The sequence below is a fragment of the Giraffa tippelskirchi genome, chromosome 3 (genome assembly GCF_054371585.1).
Source record: "Giraffa tippelskirchi isolate mGirTip1 chromosome 3, T2T-mGirTip1v1.2.pri, whole genome shotgun sequence".
Taxonomy (NCBI): Eukaryota; Metazoa; Chordata; class Mammalia; order Artiodactyla; family Giraffidae; genus Giraffa; species Giraffa tippelskirchi.
Window position 1 is genome coordinate 175,647,501 of NC_137277.1, and position 20,980 is coordinate 175,668,480.

General features: G+C 50.9%; 1 protein-coding gene, 1 long non-coding RNA gene and 1 other non-coding gene across 4 annotated transcripts in view; 1 reads left to right on the forward strand and 2 right to left on the reverse strand.

Moving 5' to 3' along the window:
- Positions 1–4,828, reverse strand: part of LOC145543581 (uncharacterized) — a 22,964-nt gene extending 18,136 nt beyond the window's left edge. Inside the window, exon 1 of the long non-coding RNA XR_014080880.1 lies at positions 4,759–4,828. This is a non-coding gene — a long non-coding RNA (uncharacterized LOC145543581). The remainder of the gene's footprint in view (positions 1–4,758) is intronic.
- The window catches only part of GPR55 (G protein-coupled receptor 55), a 63,527-nt gene that overhangs the window by 14,386 nt on the left and 28,161 nt on the right, over positions 1–20,980 (reverse strand). Inside the window, exon 1 of one of the 2 annotated variants that reach the window (XM_081585598.1) lies at positions 4,536–4,828. The exons of the other annotated variant lie outside the window; for it this stretch is intronic. The gene's annotated coding sequence lies outside the window, so the exon portion shown is untranslated. Of the gene's footprint in view, positions 1–4,535; positions 4,829–20,980 lie in introns of those variants that run through there. 2 annotated transcript variants of the gene reach the window in all.
- TRNAY-AUA (transfer RNA tyrosine (anticodon AUA)) lies at positions 27–98 on the forward strand. The gene has a single exon. It is a non-coding gene; the product is annotated as a tRNA-Tyr (tRNA).

Below are 20,980 nucleotides of genomic sequence, written 5' to 3' on the forward strand. Positions count from 1 at the left end.
TGTGTGTAACATAAGGAGGAAGGACTTCCCTGGTGGCTCAGATGGTAAAGCGTCTACCTATAATGTGGGAGACCCAGGTTCGATCCCTGGGTAGGGAAGATCCCCTGGAGAAGGAAATGGCAACCCACTCCAGTACTCTTGCCTGGAAAATCCCATGGACACAGTCCACAGGTTTGCAGAGTCAGACACAACTGAGCGACTTCACTTTAAGGAGGACGGAACCATGTGAAAGAGACTCAAACTTCCAGATGATCATTCAAGGGCCAGAGTGGGTGAAGAGGAGAGAAGATCCTTAAACACAATTCTCCCAAAGTTGAGAGAGCTATTAATAGAAATAAATGTAGTCGTTAAACCTGACTATTTTCTAAAGTGGTTATTTAAGCTAAATTATCTTGTCTATTTTAAAGGGACAAAAGGAAGAGAAAATTCACTATAGAAACAAAGTGAAAAAAACTGCAATACCTCAAAATAGAGAGCAGAGGGGCAACCCCATGGAGGTTTAGACAAATGCAACAATTACAATCAAATCATAATACTAACTAATAATTATATTAACTATAATACTTCCTGTCAAGGGGGGAATCTGATAAAAAAAAATTAAAACCCAATCATCGTGTGCTGATAAGAAACACCCACCAAAAAAAGCATAAGCTGAGTAAAATGATGAGATAATCTATGGATTATCAGATACACAGACCACTAGAAAAGAAGGAAATGTGACAGTGTAAGTTTTTTAATATGGAGACCCTACAAGGTAAATGTTATAATAAACAATTAAAATATAAAATTTATGTTCCATGTACTTCTGTACATGATGGGAACAAGCAGAAATGCAAAACAATAAAGAAAGAAATAGAATTGTAGATAGAGACCCTAATACTCCCCTCTTAGAATATCATTGATCAAGCAGATAGAGCTGTTTAGAGCTCTGAACAGCTCAATTAATAATGTAGAACTAAAGGAGATCAGTCCTGGGCGTTCACTGGAAGGACTGATGTTGACGTTGAAACTCCAATACTTTGGCTACCTCATGCGAAGAGTTGACTCATTGGAAAAGACCCTGATGCTGGGAAGGACTAGGGGCAGGAGGAGAAGGGGACAATAGAGGATGAGATGGTTGGATGGCATCACTGACTCGATGGACATGGGTTTGGGTAAACTCTGGGAGTTGGTGATGGACAGGGAGGCCTGGCGTGCTGCGATTCATGGGATCGCAAAGAGTCAGACACGACTGAGCGACTGAACTGAACTGAACTGAACAGATTAATGAGGACCAAGTCATAAATCAAGGGAATACACTCTGTTATGGAGATGACAAGTATCTTTCACCAAATTCATCCCATTCCTGGGGCCAGCCAAGGACTCCGAGGCAATGGCAATTTCACCCTTCGGTTTTCAGATCCTTTTTCTGCAGCCAATAAAAAAACACAAGTACTTGCTGCAGCACTGATGGTATTAATCATAATATACAATAGGCATTTTCATGCATTCTTGTTAAGGAGTCTCTTAAGTAATTTGTCAGAGATAAAATCAGAAGTACAGTGCTGAAATATTGGAAAGGAACACATATTTACAGGTAACACACCAGTGAAGTCACAGTTGAAAGGAAAATCATTTCTAAGTATTCTTGCAGACAGGAAAGACAGTGAGAAATGAGGTGAACCCCTCCACTATAGAAGAGGAACATGGGGGACATGTGACAAGTGGCCCTTGCTCTGCACTGATGGTCACCCAGGCCCCAGAGGCTGTCAGTCTGCAGGGGTGTCATGTGGAGAGCCTAGGATGCCCCAACACAGGAGGACATAAAGGAAGGACTAGCGTTGCTCATAATCCATAAAAGTGTAGATATTCTTATACCTATTCTAGAGATGTCATCCGGAGATGCTTCCATCATTTTGGAGATGTTTTATCAGCATCTCCAAGGCACAAGACAGGCTCCACTGTATGACTCCATGGGGCCATAACATTAAGTTTCAGATGCTGTAGGAAGCAGACCTATCTTCCACTGGAAGTCAGAGAGCAGACCAACTGGCCATGCAGTGAGCTCTCTGTCCCCAGAGATATGCAGGCAAAGGCAGAATATCTGTTTATTTGGAACGTTATCAAGAAAATTCACATATATGAAAGGCTTAAAAAAAATGGCTGAAATAGAATATTCTGGCATTATGTGTTTTTCTAATATTTGCTGAAGAGAGGAAACATCTTGTACATGAAAGAGGATGGGCCTGGGAGCCCCGAGGCCCCTGCTCTGCTTCTGCTTCTCTCTGGCTGTGGGGCCTCTTTCTGGCCTCTGTCTGGCTTCTCTCTTCCACACAGCACTGCCCAGCTCTGGGGACAGGAGCTCGTGGTGGCTCTCTGACTGCCAACTCGACCCCACGCTGGGCTGTGATTCTTGCAGCTGTCAGGGCCCAGGGCTACCCACACCTTCAAGGACCCAGCACCCCTCTTGGGGCAGCCCTGATCCCGTGTCTGCACAGCAAGGGCATCTAAACCCAGCTGTGTGGCTCAGACCAAGCCACCCTTCCTTCCTGGAAAGTCCTGGCTTTTCCAGAAAACACCAGCAAAGGGAAAAAAGCAACCTTAGGTGGTTTGCAGGCTAAGAAGCTTCTCTTGTGCTGCCAGATCCTTCACCCACACAGAGAGCGGAGGTGTGAGCCAGCTCAGAGGTGGGAGGGCCAGCTGGTGGCAGAGCGGCCTCAGTACAGCTGGAGGGGTGTTGTGGCAGGAGGAGCATCCTCGCCTGAAATTCCAGTTTTCTCTGGGGAGGCAGTGATGAACCCCGAAGGCAGAAAATAAACATTTATTTGAATGCAGTTATCTGCTACTAACACCACAATGTGAGTAAACTCATCGGTTAACACCTGAGCTGGGCTTCTGGGGATCATGATTAAGAAAGAACAGGACACAGGGGATGGAGTACACAGACAGAATCTCCAGGAGTCCAGAATTTTGCTATAGCTGCACCCTAAGCTTGGTGAAGGTGGAGTGGGGGTGGGTGGGGGAAGGCAGGGACCAGCTCAGGGATCTGAAATGTGGCCAGGTCTGTGCTAAGTGCTCTACGGGGGGATCTCAATACGTTCATTCCTGGGATGTTGTTATAATTATGCCCATTTTACAGATGAAGACAGTGAGGCTCACAGAAACCAAAGCATTCCCCCAAGCTCAAACAGGTAGTGAGGGGCTTCCACTGGACTCACATTCTGGGCCTCTCCATCTTTCCTTTACCCCAGCCCCACAAGCATCACCAGCAAGTTGTTGTTGTTTCATCACTAAATTGTGTCTGACTCTTTTGGGACCCAATGGATTGTATCCCACCAGGCTCCTCTGTCCATGGGATTTCCCAGGCAAGAATACTGGAGTGGGTTTCCTTTTCCAGGGGATCTTCCTGACCCAGGGGTCTAACTTGCATCTCCTTCATTGGCAGGCAGATTCTTTACCACTGAGCCACCTGGGAAGCCTATTACCAGCAAGAGCATGTGGTAAATCCAGGGGTTTATCCATCTGGTAAACCCCTTTCTCCCTCCTTTCAGCAGCTGGCACCACCCAACAAAGTCTGATCCCCTCAGACTCACCTCCCGTCCTAAAAACCCCATCCCTTCCTTCAATCCACTTCCCCAAACCACCAGCATCATCTGATGTGATTCCCCTGCTATGGCCGGGTGGGGCCACCTGCCATTGGGGCGAGTCCCTGCTTTCCTCCAACAACCCCAGGACAAGGACCATATCTCCTTTGCGCTTTATACCACCTCATGAAGATGATGCAAAACAGACCCTCAACAAGGACTTATTAAATGAAAGAGGGACTGAGTGAATGACCTGGTCTGCAGCAGCTCCAGGGTGATAGGTGTCCCCTGTGGAGCTGGGATGACTGGCCAGATTCGAGAGCACCAAGCATTCCGTGGAGCCCAGGGCTGCACTGTGCGCACCTCCACCCCAGCCTCACCACCCCGGGGGGAACACAGCCTAGTCTAGGCCAGTCCTACAGACGTTCCCTCACCTCCTGTTCTCTGCTTCCACTCGTAAGAAATTTTGTATCTTCCCTTCTAGCCTCTCCAAGAGACACTTGATGAGGGTTGGAGAATAATCTAGTTATAACAGTGGCCAAAGCTTGCTGAATGCTTACTGGGTGGGCGGCTGTGGGACAAGCACTTCCATCACTTACTGCTCTCAAGAGCCCTGTGAGGAAGAAACTCTTATTGCTCCCATTCCCCTGGGAGGTACACTGAGGCCAAGGAAATTACCCAGCTGGCAAGGGACTGGCCTGGGCTCCCGAGCGCAGCTCTAGCCTGCTGTGAGCACTTTGCTCAGCGGCTGCAGGGTGATTCCTAGAGCTTGTCATCTTGGCCTCTTGGTGCTTTCCCGGCCCCGATTCCAAGGCAGCAGGCAGCCGACCCAAGGGAGGGTGGTGGGGACATGCAAGTCGAGCTCCCTTGGGGATGGCTCCTGGGCTGCCTACAGCGAGGTTTCCCCACCCGGCCCATGCTGCCACTCTGAGTCAAATCGGGAGGAAGTTGAGGATTCATAGAAAATGTCACCTGCAATCAGGGGCAGACCAGTCCTCCCCTGCTGCTGCCGCTGTCACGAAGGCTGCCTGGGGGGGGCTGCTGCTGTCCCTGATGTCTAAGACGGCTGGGTGAGTCGGGGCAGATGCTGATGGAGCCCAGGCCCTGAAGGAAAGTCATCTGCGGTCCCCAAGACCAAGGTCAGTGGGTTGACTCCACACGCATCGGGTTTTCTGAGCCACCTGGGGGGTGTTACCTCCTGGGGGTCCGGTGCAGCTGAGCGAGGTGTGAGAAGTCATTTCCCAGCATGGCCACCACTCTGCTCTGGGGAGAGGCACTTCCCCCTCTGGGGCTGAACTTCCTCATCCGTGAAATGAGGGGGTGGGACCACATGAACTTCAAGCCGCTTTGCATCAGTCTCTTCTGGCAGAGGGGCTTCTCCTCTCGGGTCTGGAGAGGGGTTCCCTGGGGGGTGGGGGTTCCCTCCTAAGTGTGGCTAGAATGTGGCCTGGGCAGGGGGTGGAGGAATGTGGTCAGGAAGAGGCTCTGGGCTCTTGTGCCCTCTCAGAGGGTCTGCACACTCGCTCAGCTTCCAACGAAAGAAAACAAGTCCAGAGCCACTGCCCAAGCCGGGGTGTGAGGAACCTTTGGAAGATGACACATAACCCACAGCAGAGGTTCGGAGCCCAGCGTCATGCCGGGGGCAGCAAGCTTCTGAAAAAGGGCCCTCCTGGCTTCCAGCGCATCTGGGGTTTAGGATTCAGAACTGCTGCCCACGGAAAGGAGGGTGGTGTTGGAAGCCTTCATATTTAGGACTTGGGGGCTGGGAAGGAGAGCGTAGAAGGACACCTCAGCCCCTGCCTGCATGTCTTCACGGGCCAGGGCACGGCCGCCAGGCTGCTCCCCAGCCCTGGCTTCTCTGTGCCTGGCCTCCACAGGGATTGGGGTCAGCCTGGGGTGATACGGCTCTCAAGAGACCTGGGAGCAGAGGTCTCTCCAGGGCAGCAAGAGCTGAGATTCACCATTGGGCTTCAGGGTGCTCCCAGCAGGGAACCTCTGTAGATTTCAGAGATTCAGAAAGCCTGGGTGGAAAGCAGCCTGGCAGATTCCTCTCCTGCCCAGGAGGAGCTAGGAATCCCATTGAAGACCAAGGCACAGGTCGATGTTACAGGCCTGGCAGGCCATGGCTTTCAGACGCCTCCAGGAATAGAAACTCTCCAAAGTGGGCCTGGGTGATTCATCCCCACATATGTGGTCTCCAAGTAAACAACAGCTTGTGCATGACTGTGGGTGAATCACCTGGCCCTCCCCAACCTGGGCCCTCCCATCATTCAGGGAAGAGCTTGACAGAACCATGAGCCCTTTAAGCTCTCACTGTCCCCGATCCCATCATACCGGTGCTTGTGTGATGGGTAGAACCAAGTTCATTCACTGCATCGGGCCACGGAACCCCAAGCTGGCCCGGGCAGGGCGTAAGGCAGGCCCTCCCCAAGCTAGCCCACCCCAGGTCCCTGGCCCCATATGAGCAGAAGTGAGGGCCCCCCCGGGTGCAGCAGCAGGAGGCCAAGAGTCTTGGGGGAAAGCGGTAAGGAGGAGACAGGCAGGTGTCCAGGACATGAGGTGTGGGGGCTTTTTATTTTAAATTCTGAATGCCTACACGTGATTCAAATACATACGTAAACAGACAGTAAAATGTCTGTGCCCTACCACTGGCCCCCAATTCAGTACTCTTCTCCCCTCGGGGGACCCCTGATTGCAGCTTCTTTCAGAGTCTCTGCACCAACGTGTATACTTCCGTGTGTCCTTATTTTCTCCCCTTTAACACAAACACAAGTCACCTTCCACCTCCCTTCTTTGAAGAGCTTTGCTAACGGCCCTCATCAAGGGAGTGATGGTGGAGCCCTGGCAGGGAAACGTGTGGTCCAGAGAGATTCAGAGTGTGCTGGCTTGTTAGGGATGGGCCAGGCAGAGACTTGTCCAGGGCCAACCCATGGCTCCAGCCTCTCTACCCAGCTCCTCTCCTCCCCTCACCGCAGCCACCGCCCTAGGGAGTCAAAACTCTGAAGACTTTTGCTTAGAAGGTTTTGCTAAGAGTCCCAGAACCAGCCCCTCTGGTCCTGCCCCACCTCTCACTACCCGGAACAAATCAGAGGCCTTGGGAATTTGGGTGGGTCCCTGTCCGCCTGCCCGCTGGGCAGCCCAGAGCAGGAGAGCAGTGGAGCTAGAAACTTCACCCTCAGCACATTCCTGGGCAGCCTCCGAGCTTGGAAATCACTTCGAGATCGAGGAACAAGCCATTCTGTTTGCCTTAGAGCAGCTCGCAGCACTGGGGACTCACCACACCCTCTCCCAATGCTGCTTTATTCTTTCCTTTAGCATCAGAGTCTTTCCTGTGCTCATGGAGCATCCCCTCCAGGTGAGAAGACTGGCCCACGGGGTGGGGGTGGGGGGCATTGCAGGCTGTGAGTGCTGGGTCAGAGGATTCCTCCCAACCCTGCCCAGGGGGGCTGCTCTGGGAACAGGGGTGAGGACAAGGTTGGGGAGAAAGATACTGGAGGTACAGAGAACAGCCTTAGTGCAGATTCGAGGAGGGGAGGAGCTTGGCATTCTGGGGGATCCAGGGGTTTCTCTGTATAATTGGAGGGCTGGCCAGACAGCAGCAGGGGCAGGGGAGTTTAGGGGCCCCAAGGAACATATACACACTGAATCGAACGTCATACAGGAAGCTGTCCAATAAAGCAGAACAGTCTGACATAGTCCAGAGTTTTTCTTCTCACTCCCAGCCAACTCAGGACCAGTTACTGCGGGCTGGGGCAGTTCAGTGACCGGACACAGCACAGACACTCTCAGGTGACAGGGTCAGGGTGCAGTGAGGGCAATAGCAGTAACAGGAAGGAATCGGTAAGGGAAAGGGGTGGTTGGGGGTCTGATAGAAGGTCCGCTGGCATCAGGGGCAGCCTAATGCCTAGAGCCTCAGGCCAGCCAGGCTCAGTAGCCACTCCCCATATAGCCACTTTGCTTCCTTGGTGGCTCAGATGGTAAAGAATCCACCTGCAATGCAGGAGTTTCAGGAGATGCAGGTTTGATCCCTGGGTTGGGAAGATCCCTTGGGAAAAGAAATGGCAACCCACTCCAGTATTCTTGCCTGGGAAATCCCATGGACAGAGGAGCCTGGTCCATGTTGCATCATCAACTCAATGGACATGAGTTTGAGCAAACTCGGGGAAATAGTAGAGGACAGGGTAGCCTGGCATGCTGCAGTTCACGGGCTTGCAAAGAGTTGGACACAATTCAGTGACTGAACAAGACAGCCACTTGGCAAACTCGGCTCGCTGCCTAACTTTTGTAAATTAGGGATCAGACATTCATTCTATCAACAAACTCCTCACCAGGCAGTGGTGGTCAAGACAGACAGTAGGACCTGCTTCAGAACACTGTTTTTAGGAGTTGACACAACAGCAAAGGTCAGAGCACCAGCAAGGGTCTGGTACTTGCTGAGACCCCCCCAACCGACCCCATGAACTTTATGTCTGCCTCAAAGGTAGATTAGAAAAAAAGGAAAAGCGGCAACAAGGAGAATGAACCCTTCCTGATGGAAGGTTTCCCAGAAATAAGAGGCAGCCTCAACGGAGAGGTGAGGGCAGGAGAAACTGAGGGTGGTCAGGGAGGCACCCTCAACATCACACCTCCAGGCTCGGCCACACATCTGTCCCCAAACTCGACCTGTGCCTTTAGCCTGCCTGACTCAGTCCACTGCAGCGCAGACAAGGCCCTTTTCGGAGGCCTGAACCGAGTCCCTGAGGACTGCTTACAACAGGCACCCTAGTCTTCTGGCAAAGACAGCTGAACTCTAATAGCACCTGCAGAGACCGACAGTGTCCAGCCGCCCTGAAACCTAGCTCTCGGGGCAGCTGACAGCATCAACCTCACGGCACTTCACAGCAGGTAGAATATGGCGGGGGTGGGCAACAATCCTTTAGAATTCACCCCCCCTCCCACACGCCCCTTCAGGCTCTCACCGGAAGTACAGCGTAAGGTGAAGGCAGAAAGTTCTGGATGCTCAGATATCTGGGTCTGGGCTCTCCTTTCGGCTCCTGTCATGATTCTGGCCAGCGACTTATGCAAGTGGGGCCAGCACTTCCAGGGAGCGTCTGAACATAAATGCTTCCAAGTTACCACCCCTAGCTTTCTTGTCCAGATTCTCCAAGGCCCCTGGGCGGTCTGGCCTTCTAGGGGGACGGTGTCCTGGGCTGGACCATGGAGGGAGCTTCCTGGTCTTTCCTCTTTGGGTTTGCCAAACAGGGCCGCAGCTCCCCGCTCCTGCCTGGTCCCTGGGAGCTTCTCACCTCCGGCCTCCCAGGCTCGTCGACACCTGCTCCCAGTTACACTGTACGTTTCTTGAGGACTTGGGGGAATAGTGGATCATTTTGGAATACTTTTCTCTTCATGTTTCCTGCTGAGTCAAGTGCACTCCTTCTTTAACCCATATGTCCACTGGGAGTGTAACAATCTCCCGCTTTAGTTATTAAATGCCTGTCCTACTTCCCTTTGTGTCTTCTCCTCACTTCATTCCTTTCCAGTCCTCTCTCACTGACACATATTTTTATCTTTGCTGCATGAAAATGAAAATTGTTAATGGAGGTATAATGGTAGGTCCTTTTGTTGCCATGAATTGTCTCACAGCATCTTCATAATAAGCCTATCTTCAGCCCTCTGCCGTTGCAGTAAACAATGTTCATTTCCTTCCTGGAAATCTTTGAATTAATTTTAACTAAAAAATTTTTTTTATCCTGGGTTGGAGGATGAAAAAGCTCTTCCAATACCAAGGGCCTGACAGATCCCTCTAAGGGTGAAGCCAACCCCCCTATTTTCATGCAAAAGCCCTTTGACCCCTGGACCCTCTTGCCCCCGCTGTGCCGCCCGCCCCCCCCATCTGCTCCTTACTGTCCTCACATGTCTTCCCAGCCACTCCTCAGTCTTGGCTCCGCCTTCACCCCTGGACACCCCACCCCTCAAGTAGACCTCAGGAAGGCCCGGACAGCTCCCTGCACCGTTCACACAGCATGTCCTCAAGACTGTGGCCTACACACTTAGAAATAAAATCAGTTTATTCCCCCAAACAAACTGTGAGGCATCTACTATCATTAGCCTCATTTACAGATGAGGAAACGGAGGCACAACATGGTCAAGTCCAGATTCCCACCTGCCAGTCAGGCACTCAGCACACAGCTGCACCCCCTCAGGGCATATCTTCACAAACCCCTGAGGGAGGGCCCGCGAGCACCTCCACTTCATGGGTGTAGAAACGAGACATGAGAGGTTAAACACCTTGCCCAAGATGACCCAGTTATTAAGAAGCTGAGGTGCAACGCAAACCACACCTGCCTGACTGCAGAGGCCCCAGGGTCACTGGGACTCTAACCACCTTTTAATTTCCAAGTACTGCTCTCGCTGTGTGACCTACCTCCTCTCGCCTCCTGCCCCTCCTCAGTCCCCCACAGGCAGCCTCTCAGCCCCTGAAAGCTCCCCTCCCCATCTAGTCTGCCCTCTACTCCCCGGCCTCTCCACTGCCCAGCGCCTCTCCAGCCAGGGTCAGTCCCCACCCCTGAGCCACTCCACCCCCCAGGCCACTGGGACAGCAGAAAACACTCCAAGGGGCAAAGGGAGCCACTCAAAGCAGTGGTCTTGGAGCGCCAGCACCCCTTCCTGGTGCGAGATTAGACCCACCCCAGCCTCTCCCACATCTCCCTCAGCTCTCACCAGGATCCCCACCACCCACAGACACCTTTGCCTCCAACGTCACAGACAAAATCTGGCTTCTCAAGCGTCAACCTCAGGCTCCTTATCCTCAAACCAGCACGGTCTGCACCCAGCCAATTACCACAGGATGTTTCTGCAGCTTAGAGAAATTCACCTCCCAGCTCCAGCCCACCTCACCTGCCACCTCAGGGAACCTGCTCCGTCAAGCTGTCACTACTGTTTATAAGGAGTGTCCCTAGGGCATGGAAAAATGTTGGAGGATGTCACAAGAACAAAACTTCATTCCCTATGCGTTGGTATTGAAGGAAGACAATCACTCGCAAATTGGATGGGTACTTGTTCTATAATCTAAGGTGACCAGAAGCCTTAATGTAGGTGTGATATGATTTTTAAAGAGATTTCTGTGAAAGAACATTAACCTCTGTTACATAACTCACATAGTGTTATATGAAGGGAAAGCTATTATGGAAGGAAAAGTTTTCAGTGTTCATTAAAATAATGGATCGACACCTCTTCTAAACCAAAAGAACATGGGTGTGAATATTGATAAAATGAAACCACAGAGGCCTCAGACTAAACAACATCCTCAAAGTTCTGAATTCAAGAAGGTGTTAATTACAAGGACCATCTCCCCGGGGGTGGGGGTGGGGGTGGGTGGGGAGAGTTGCTCTCCAGGCACTCATCTTCCAGCCTAGATGCTTCTGACGTCTGGATTTCTTGCTTAGTTCCACCCTCCATCCCGGGCCAGGACTTCAGCCCTCTGCCGTTGCAGTAAACAATGTTCTTTTCCTTCCTGGAAATCTTTGAATTAATTTTAATTAAAAAAAAATTTTTATCCTGGGTTGGAGGATGAAAAAGCTCCTCCAATACCAAGGGCCTGACAGGTCCCTCTAACGGTAAAGCCAACACCCCTATCGTCATGCAAAAGCCCTTTGACCCCCCCACCCCCACCCTCTTGCCCCTAGCTATTTCCCATCATTTCCCAGCCTCCTGCAGAAAAAGCACAAGCATTCCCTCTGACAGCTTCCTTTAAGGCCTCGGCTTCCTCATCTCTACTCTGGGCACAGTTGTGCCACAGCTCACACAAGCTCTCTCTCTAGGATTATCTGATCCTATTGTTAGCTCAGCTGGTAAAGAATCCACCTGCAATGCAGGAGACCCTGGTTCAATTCCTGGGTCGGGAAGATCCACTGGAAAAGGGATAGGCTACCCAATCCAGTCTTCTTGGGCTTCCCTAATGGCTCAGCTGGTAAAGAATTCGCCTGCAGTGAGGAAGACCTGGGTTCGATCCCTGGGCTGGGAAGATCTCCTGGAGAAGAGAAAGGCTACCCACTCCAGTATTCTGGCCTGGAGAATTCCATGGACTATACAGTCCATGGGATCGCAAAGAGTCAGACACGACTGAGCAACTTTCACTTTCACTAATGTCTGAGGAGACAGAAGCAGACAGAACCCCAGGGTCCAACTCTTACCTTGTTCATTGGCAGCAAGGAAGAAAAAGCAGACTTACTGTTACTCTGTTGCCCCCCAGCCTGTTTCCTTCCCCTCATTCTTCCCCCTTACCTGCTCCCCCTATTCCTACCTTCTGTAGGCCCCTACTCTTGACCCTCGGCCTGACCCTCCTCCTACTTACCCACCCCTCCCAGCCAGGGTCCCATCTCTCACCAGCAGCAGCCCCCCGCCCCCCCGCCTCGTTAGCATGGAGCCTGCAAGGCCGCCTCCACTGGTCCCCTGGGAGTACCCTGCTTCCCCTGCCCTGCCAGTCCCCCTGCCCCTGCCCTCTTCCCTGGCCTCCTGGCTCCTGTCTCTGCCCTTTATTCCTCCTTTGCCCTGAACCCCGCTTCTGGACCTTCTCTGACCTCCAGCCACCTGAGCAGACTGCTCCTCTGTCCACAAAACTGTCCTACCCAGTCTCCTCCAGCTTCCATCTCCCCACCTGTGAGCCATCCTGCAAACCATCCCAGGAGCCTTATGCCCCTGCCAGTGGGCACCTGAGCCACTTGGAGCTTCATGAGTTGGATACCTCCTGGGCTCAGGGAGAGTCTGGTGGGCCCGCCAGTGCTTCAGGAAGCCCCCATCCCTACAGTCAGTTTTCAGCCATCCGGGGGGACTGGCCTGTGTCGCCTGGTGGCTGCCCCTCCTTGGGATCAGTCCACAGCGGGTAAACAAGCTCCCCTGTGTCTTCTCTAGGGCCCCTCCAGGCTCTCCAAGCCATCAATGGAAGGAGGTGGCTGGACTCAGTGGATTCAGGGCATCTTTTCCTACAGGGTCCTTCCTTTCCAGATCACTGACCACCTCGTTCAGGAGGAGCCACTGTCCCCGTGCCTAGTACATAACCCACACCCCAAACCAGCCTCCAGGGGACAGCACCTGGGCATCCCTTTGGCAGAGCAAAGGCTGCCTGAGTAGGGGCGGCTATGGCAGCAGGAGGATGGGTGATGCCAGGCTATAAGGTACTTGGGCATAAAAGCCTGCAGGAAGGGGACAGGGGAGGAGGTCAGCATCTCCCTACCCCGGCTTGACCTCAGAAGAACCTGACTTAGGTTTCTGAGGTCACACCTACACCCACCATACAGCATCCTGCCACCCCAGAGATGCTGGGCCAGACTCTGGTCAGCCCTTCTCACCCCCACCCACTTCGGCTGCCCAAATCGCCACCGCGGGTCATGTGCTTTTCTGGCCCACCTTGTAAATGCTCCCTTTTGGAGCTAACAACTCAATTGCCTCCATGGGGCTGTGTGCTGTGTTTAGTCCCTCAGTTGTGTCTGACTCTTTGGGACCCTGTGGACTGTAACACACCAGGCTCCTCTGTCCATGGGGATTCTCCAGGCAAGAATACTGGAGTGAGTTGCCATGCCCTCCTCCAGGGGATCTTCCCAACCCAGGGATTGAACCTAGGTTTCCCGCATTGCAGGTGGATTTTTTATTGTGTGAGCCACCAGGGGAACCCTCAATTGCCTCTATGGGGCACTGGCTGTCAAATTCACCCTGTTTGTGGGACCCCTCTGTGCCCTGCTGCTTCTCCTTTGCACCCTTAACACTAAAGACTGATTTCATCCCTCCTCCCATGACAGAACTTGGCAGTTTCTAACCCAGCTCTGGTTCCACAATCACAAAACCTCAGTTTGCATGAGGGCCAGGACCTCTCTGCTCCTCTCTCTCTCTCAGCAGTGGCAATGGAATGTGCTCGAATTAAACTCTTATGGGTCCCCAGCCACACTCCCAATCCCTTCACTTTGTTGGCTTTTTCTGTCCCAGGACCTCAGGCAGGTTAAGTCTGGAGATCAAATGTGAGCTGACCAATGACTCTAAACAGCGTAAATCTCCACTGAAAGCCTCCACTCTGAGCTCTTCATTCCAGGGAAGGTAGACATGGCTGGAAGCAGTGGGAAAATCCAGTGGGTGAATAAGATACTTAGACTCACCCTGGTCCCCGGTCCCTACACCCATCCTTAGGGGTCCAAATTACTTCTTGGGCAAGAGGCAGCTTCCCCTCAGGAGACGCTTGTTTGCTCCCTAGGGGTTCAGGTGGCTGACTGTGCTGGTGGCCCAGGGCTTTGGGAGTTCATGGGACACTGAGCTTCAAGTGGAGGAGGCAGCCACAGCTGGTCAGTGAGGGAGTTTTGGGGACTGGCCTCTCAGCAGTCTGAGGAGCCCTCTCCCCAACTCCACTCCCCAGGGAAGGACACTGTCTTGCTGGGTTTTGGCCCAGGGTCCTTGTTTCCACTGACTGTGCCCAGGACACTCTGATCCTCTTTGACTCGAGATGCATTGAAAAAGACCCTGACGCTGGGAAAGACTGAGGGGAGGAGGAGAGGAGGTGATAGAGGACAAGACAGTCGGATAGCATCACTGACTCAATGGACATGAATGTGAGCAAACTCGGAGAGGCAGCGAAGGACAGGGCGAAGAGTCGTACACAACTGAGCGACTGAGCAACAACAACCCTCCAACCTGGGCACACGAGCACACACAGGCCCCTTCACTGCAGAGTCGCTGCGCCTCAGAGCAAACACCTGGGGGTGGGGTGGGTATTTCCCTCTCTCCCTCAAACCCGGCTGGCAGGCACCCCAGTTTCAACACCAGAGTGACCACATTTCCAAGAAGAGGCTCCCAGAGCCACAGTCAGACAAAGGAGCTGTGTTACCTCGGGCCATGCTTGCTGCCAGCACACGGGAACGTCTGGAACGTATCAGACAAGGGCTTCAGGTTACACGAAGCAGCTGGGTCTCAGAAACTAGAGTGTGTGGTCCTGGACCCAGCGGCCACCCCCAGCCCAGCTCAGCCTCCTGTCTGGATGAGGGGCCCAGGCAGCAAAAGTCGGCGGGATTCCACACGTCTGTTCATTATTTTCTCCATCAGGAAGTCTTTCCTTCTTAACTGACCCTCAAAGAGGTTAACAGACCACCTTGCTATAGAGGAGGCTTTGCCCAGGAGGTCTGTCCCAGAGTCCAGATTATTTGTGTGGTGTGCCATCATATTTCCTCAGACCTTCACAGGCTCACAACCAGAATTATACACACCCACCCTGAGAGGTACACACACCCAGGCAAACAGGTGTATGGAAATGTCCACACACACAAATACACACCCAGAGACGTGCCCTAACCTGGAAACACACACACTCACGCACAAACTCATCCAAAGATACACACACTGAGGCACAAACACTCCCACATACACATACCCAGGGACACCCGCACATGCCTCTGTCCCCGCAGACACACACACAGACTCACTCACACCTAAAGACACAGTTCAGTTCAGTTTAGTCGCTCAGTCGTGTCCGACTCTTTGCGACCCCATGAATTGCAGGACGCCAGGCCTCTCTGTCCATCACCAACTCCCGGAGTCTACCCAAACCCATGTCCATCGAGTCGGTGATGCCATCCAACCATCTCATCCTCTGTCGTACCCTTCACCTCCTGCCCCCAATCCTACCCAGCATTAGGGTCTTTTCCAATGAGTCAACTCTTCGCATGAGGTGACCGAAGTATTGGAGTCTCAGCTTCAGCATCAGTCCTTCCAATGAACACCCAGGATTGATCTCCTTTAGGATGGATTGATTGGATCTCCTTGCAGTCCAAGGGACTCTCAAGAGTCTTCTCCAACACCACAGTTCAAAAGCATCAATTCTTCGGCACTCAGCTTTCTTCACCGTCCAACTCTCACATCCATACATGACCACTGGAAAAACCATAGCCTTGACTAGACGGACCTTTGTTGGCAAAGTAATGTCTCTGCTTTTCACTATGCTATCTAGGTTGGCCATAACCTTCCTTCCAAGGAGTAAGCGTCTTTTAATTTCATGGCTGCAATCACCATCAGCAGTGATTTTGGAGCCCAGAAAAATAAAGTCTGACACTGTTTCCACTGTTTCCCCATCTACTTCCCATGAAGTGATGGGACCAGATGCCATGATCTTAGTTTTCTGAATGTTGAGCTTTAAGCCAACTTTTTCACTCTCCTCTCTCACTTTCATCAAGAGGCTCTTTAGTTCTTCTTCACTTTCTGCCATAAGGGTGGTGTCATCCGCATATCTGAGGTTATTGATATTTCTCCCGGCAATCTTGATTCCAGCTTGTGTTTCTTCCAGCCCAGTGTTTCTCATGATGTACTCTGCATAGAAGTTAAATAAGCAGGGTGACAATATACAGCCTTGACGTACTCCTTTTCCTATTTGGAACCAGTCTGCTGTTCCGTGTCAACTTCTAACTGTTGCTTCCTGACCTACATACAGTTTCTCAAGAGGCAGGTCAGATGGTCTGGTATTCCCATCTCTTTCAGAATTTTCCACAGTTTATTGTGATCCACAGTCAAAGGCTTTGGCATAGTCAATAAAGCAGAAATAGATGTTTTTCTGGAACTCTCTTGCTTTTTCGATGATCCAGCGGGTGTTGGCAATTTGATCTCTGGTTCCTCTGCCTTTTCTAAAACCAGCTTGAACATCTGGAAGTTCACAGTTCACGTATTGCTGAAGCCTGGCTTGGAGAATTTTGAGCATTACTTTACTGGCATGTGAGATGAGTGCAATTGTGAGGTAGTTTGAGCATTCTTTGGCATTGCCTTTCTTTGGGATTGGAATGAAAACTGACCTTTTCCAGTCCTGTGGCCACTGCTGAGTTTTCCAAATTTGCTGGCATATCGAGTGCAGCACTTTCACAGCATCATCTTTGAGGACTGGAAATAGCTCAACTGGAATTCCATCACCTCCACTAGCTTTGTTCGTAGTGATGCTTTCTAAGGCCCACTTGACTTCACATTCCAGGATGTCTGGCTCTAGGTGAGTGATCACACGATCGTGATTATCTGGGTCGTGAGGATCTTTTTTGTACAGTTCTTCTGTGTATTCTTGCCACCTCTTCTTAATATCTTCTGCTTCTGTTAGGTCCATACCATTTCTGTCCTTTATCGAGCCTATCTTTGCGTGAAATGTTCCCTTGGTATCTCTAATTTTCTTGAAGAGGTCTCTAGTCTTTCCCAATCTGTTGTTTTCCTCTATTTGTTTGCACTGATCGCTGAGGAAGGCTTTCTTATCTCTCCTTGCTATTCTTTGGAACTCTGCATTCAGATGAGAATATCTTTCCTTTTCTCCTTTGCTTTTCGCTTCTCTTCTCTTCCCAGCTATCTGTAAGGCCTCCTCAGACAGCCATTTTGCTTTTTTGCATTTCTTTTCCATGGGGATTTTCTTGATCCCTGTCTCCTGTACAATGTCACGAACCTCTGTCCATAGTTCATCAGGCATTCTGTCCATCAGGTCTAGTCCCTTAAATCTATTTGTCACTTCCACTGTATACTCATAAGGGATTTGATCTAGGTCATACCTGAATGGTCTAGTGGTTTTCCCTACTTTCTTCAATTTAAGTTTGAATTTGGCAATAAGCAGTTCATGATCTGAGCCACTGTCTGCTCCCGGTCTTGTTTTTGCTGACAGTTTAGAGCTTCTCCATCTTTGGCTGCAAAGAATATAATCAATCTGATTTCGGTGTTGACCATCTGGTGATGTCCACGTGTAGAGTCTTCTCTTGTGTTGTTGGAAGAGGGTGTTTGCTATGACCAGTGCGTTCTCTTGGCAAAACTCTATTAGCCTTTGTCCTGCTTCATTCTGTACGTGTCAAATTACAACAAATCGCAATTAGACAAGTCAAACAAATGTGTAAGGAGACCTAAAGTCAGGAAACTACACATACACACTCACACAGCTACACACTCTCAGACAGGCACACCCCTGAACCATGCACAGATTGGCTGCAGCTCCATTACCTCCTAGCTGGTTCATGACCGCCTCTGCATCCCCAAGGCCGCAGTCCTGGCCTCCCAAGCCTTTCTTACCGAGAGTCCTGAGCAGGAGACAAGACGGCAGGTCATTCGAGACTTGAGAGGGAATGGAGTCAAGGTACCGGCAAACTTGGCCTGAGCCAGTGACACTGACATACAACAGCATCACCCTCCTGTAACAGAGCACAGTCCTCATATTCACAGTCGCCCGGGGGCCAGGGTGAAACCCCAGAGCTCCCTACCACCTCAAGATGCAATTGGAGAAGAATTTGAAAATATTCTTGCAATAAATCCTAATAGTTTTCATCATAAGGAAAAATATTTTTTCTCTTTCTTTAGTTTTGTATCCATACAAGATGATGGATGTTCACCGAACTTATTGTGAAAATCATTTCATGATGTATGTCAGTCAAATCGGTATTCTCTACACCTTAAACTTATACAGTGCTGTGTGGCAATTATATCTCAATAAAACTGGAAAGAAAAAAAACCAAAATATTCTTACAGCTTGCATTTGGAGAGTCATTAACCCAAAAGTTTCTTGAAGAGTCCCAAACTCAATAAAAACAACTAAAGAATGAATTCTATGGAGAATAATATAAGAGAAATGAAAAACATACTGCTTATGAAAGTGAAACATTTAGTTTATTATGCTATATCTCACATGAAAGAACTATATTAGATTTTTAATTCTGTGGAGTAATACATAAGCTAGAATATAACTTTAAGAAAATAAATTTGCTTGTGTCATTCAAAAAATGTCATGTGACAAAGTCTCATCTAGGAGAAAGTTAATGCCAATTTCTCAAAATCTGTAAACTATGCAGCACTGATGCTGTTGAAATTACCAAATAGAATAGAGAAGATTGGGAATTCCCTGGCTGTCCGGTGGTTAGGACTCTCTGCTTCCATTGCAGGGGGCATGGATTTGATTTCTGGTCAGGGAATTAGGATCTCATATCCCATGATGTGGCCAAAAAAAAAAGAAAAGAATAGAGAAAATTTACTGAGGAGTGAGGAGAGCTTGGGCTTCCAAGGGCTTCATATGGAATTGATTTTCTTTACAAAAGACCATATTATGTCATTTGTTCCTAAAATGTGTATGAAGTACAATCAAGGGTCTCTTTCTGTAACCAGATGACTGAAAAATGGTTGAGCCAGCCTTGCATACTCTGGTCTTTTGCCATTTCTCTGTGGCCAGATAAAAAGAGAAAGGTTTTAACAAATACTTTTTATATGGCTTTGAGAAATATTTGCTCTTTACAGATAGAATCTCACTTGAAAGAAAAATTAGGGCGGCTTGACTGGTGCTGGGGACACTGGAATCAGGAGGAGAGTGAATGAAGCTTCCTGATCCTCTTTCGTCTGATTTCTGCCATCTCTGGACAATGAGAAACTCTCCAGGAACTCCAAGCAGAGGACACAGGGCAGGGCTTGGACCAGGCTCACAGCCACCCTCTGCGGCTTCCCTGGTGGCTCAGTGATAAAGAATCCATCCGCCAATGCAGGAGACCTGGGTGCGATTCCTGGGTTGGGAAGATAACCCCGGAGTAGGGAATGGCAACCCACTCCAGTATTCTTGCCTGAAAGATCCCATGATAGAGGAGCCTCGTGGGCTACAGTCCACAGGGTTGCAAAGAATCAGACACGATGAGTGACTGAATACAAACGAACAAACACTAGAGGAGGAAAGTCAGCTATGAAATGGTTCCCACTTCCCACCTTGGAGTAGGAAGCATCATGAATGAGGACTCCCCTAGAGAACAAGCTTCCAAGATGGAGAGCTATGGGGAGTGGGCAAACATGGGCGGCCCCCTACCCCCCCTCCGCCCTGGGACTGGGCAGAGTCTCCCAGAACCCATTGCTTACCCTTGCCCCAGGGAAAAGAGGGCTAGCGGTTTCTAGGGGACAGGGCTCCTTTCCCATGGTTCCAAGGAACTGAGTCATTGGTTTCCTCACTTGGGTGGACACTGCAAGCTCTGTCCTTGGTCAGTCCTGTCTGAAATGCTGGGACCTGGCGGGAGCTGGGAGGTGTCATATGTCAAGGAGAGAAAGGAGGGTCCTCAGGAGTGGGGTGATTTGGAGCCTGGAAATGATGGGAATCAGATGTTTCCCAGAGAAATTTCCAATCCAAAAAGAGTGGGGGTGGTCCGAAGTGGTGTTCATAGAAGCAGTCCAGTTCTGCTGCCCCAAGAAGACTGTATCCTCTTGGCTGCCCGCCCCCAGGGCTGCAGCAGTCTGGGCCTCAGACCACTGGCTCCATAGACATGCATAGGGGTATCTTCTTGGACACCTGAGCACTGGAACCCCTAAAGTAAAGGTTTCTGTGGGTCTTGGGCAATGACAGCAGCTAAATGTGTCCACTGAACTCATTCACAAGAGGGAAGGACCCATTACCAACCAGTGAGTGGTCTGAAGTGAACAAAGAGGTCCCCATATCTGATTTGGAGAACTGCTCTGTGTGTGTGTGTGTGGTGTGGTGTGAGAGAGAGAAAGGACAGGAGGAACTTGGGGGTCAGAGGTCAGGTGAAGGAGTGTGTGTGGAAGTTGAACATGGCCTGGCCCCAGGCACAGTGCACAGGGCAGAACCTTGCTCTGAATGTGGGGTCGGTGCCATGATTCCTCCCCCACCAGCTGGCAAACAGGCTGCAGCAACGAGGCAGCCCATCCACTGAAAAGACATTGTGGGGTGGGGGAAGTTCAAGGAGGGGCTACCACTCCCCGCTCCCCAGTCATCTCCCTGGCCTGCCACCCCCACCCCCAGCGGACTCAGGCCCAAAGTGTCCTGCTGGGCTCCACGGAAAGAGCCAGTCCCTCCTTCCTCAGTCTGAGTGGCACCCCTGGCATCCTGCCATGTCAAGCCTACAAGGATACAAATGGCCTGGGAAGCTAGATCCCTAAGGAGCAGTTTCTTTCCTGGCTGTTTGGCCAGTGCCTGGACCAGGGCCCAGCAGAAACTCTACCTGGGAGTAGGACCTACCCCTGGAGCAGATGGAGTGAGACAGGAAGGGGGTAAGTACTCTGGAAGGAGTTTATGGAGGGTTCCTCAAACTCCCGTCTCCCCACTTGGCCTTGGCATTAAAATTCAGAGCTCAGAGTTACGGTTTCATGGTACTACATTCACTTCATAACTGTTAGCAAACTTGAGGCCGTCAGCAGGCAGAGATCCCAGCCCCCCTGGCCCATGAATTCTGTAGAAGAGGCACCAATCAGGGGGTCTGTCATCACAGCAAGAGCTTTCGTCCCACAGGAAGGCGGTTGTCAACACTGAGAAGTGTACAGGGGCCTAAAGAAAGCACAGTTCTGGACGCTGACCACACTGCACTGTGCCCTCAGAATGGGGCAGGGAGACTGTGCTCTGTGTCTGGGCTCTTGGGGGTCACCCCTCCCTGCTCCATCAGCGGTCCAGCACTCACCTTCCTGGCGGGGACATGCTGCCA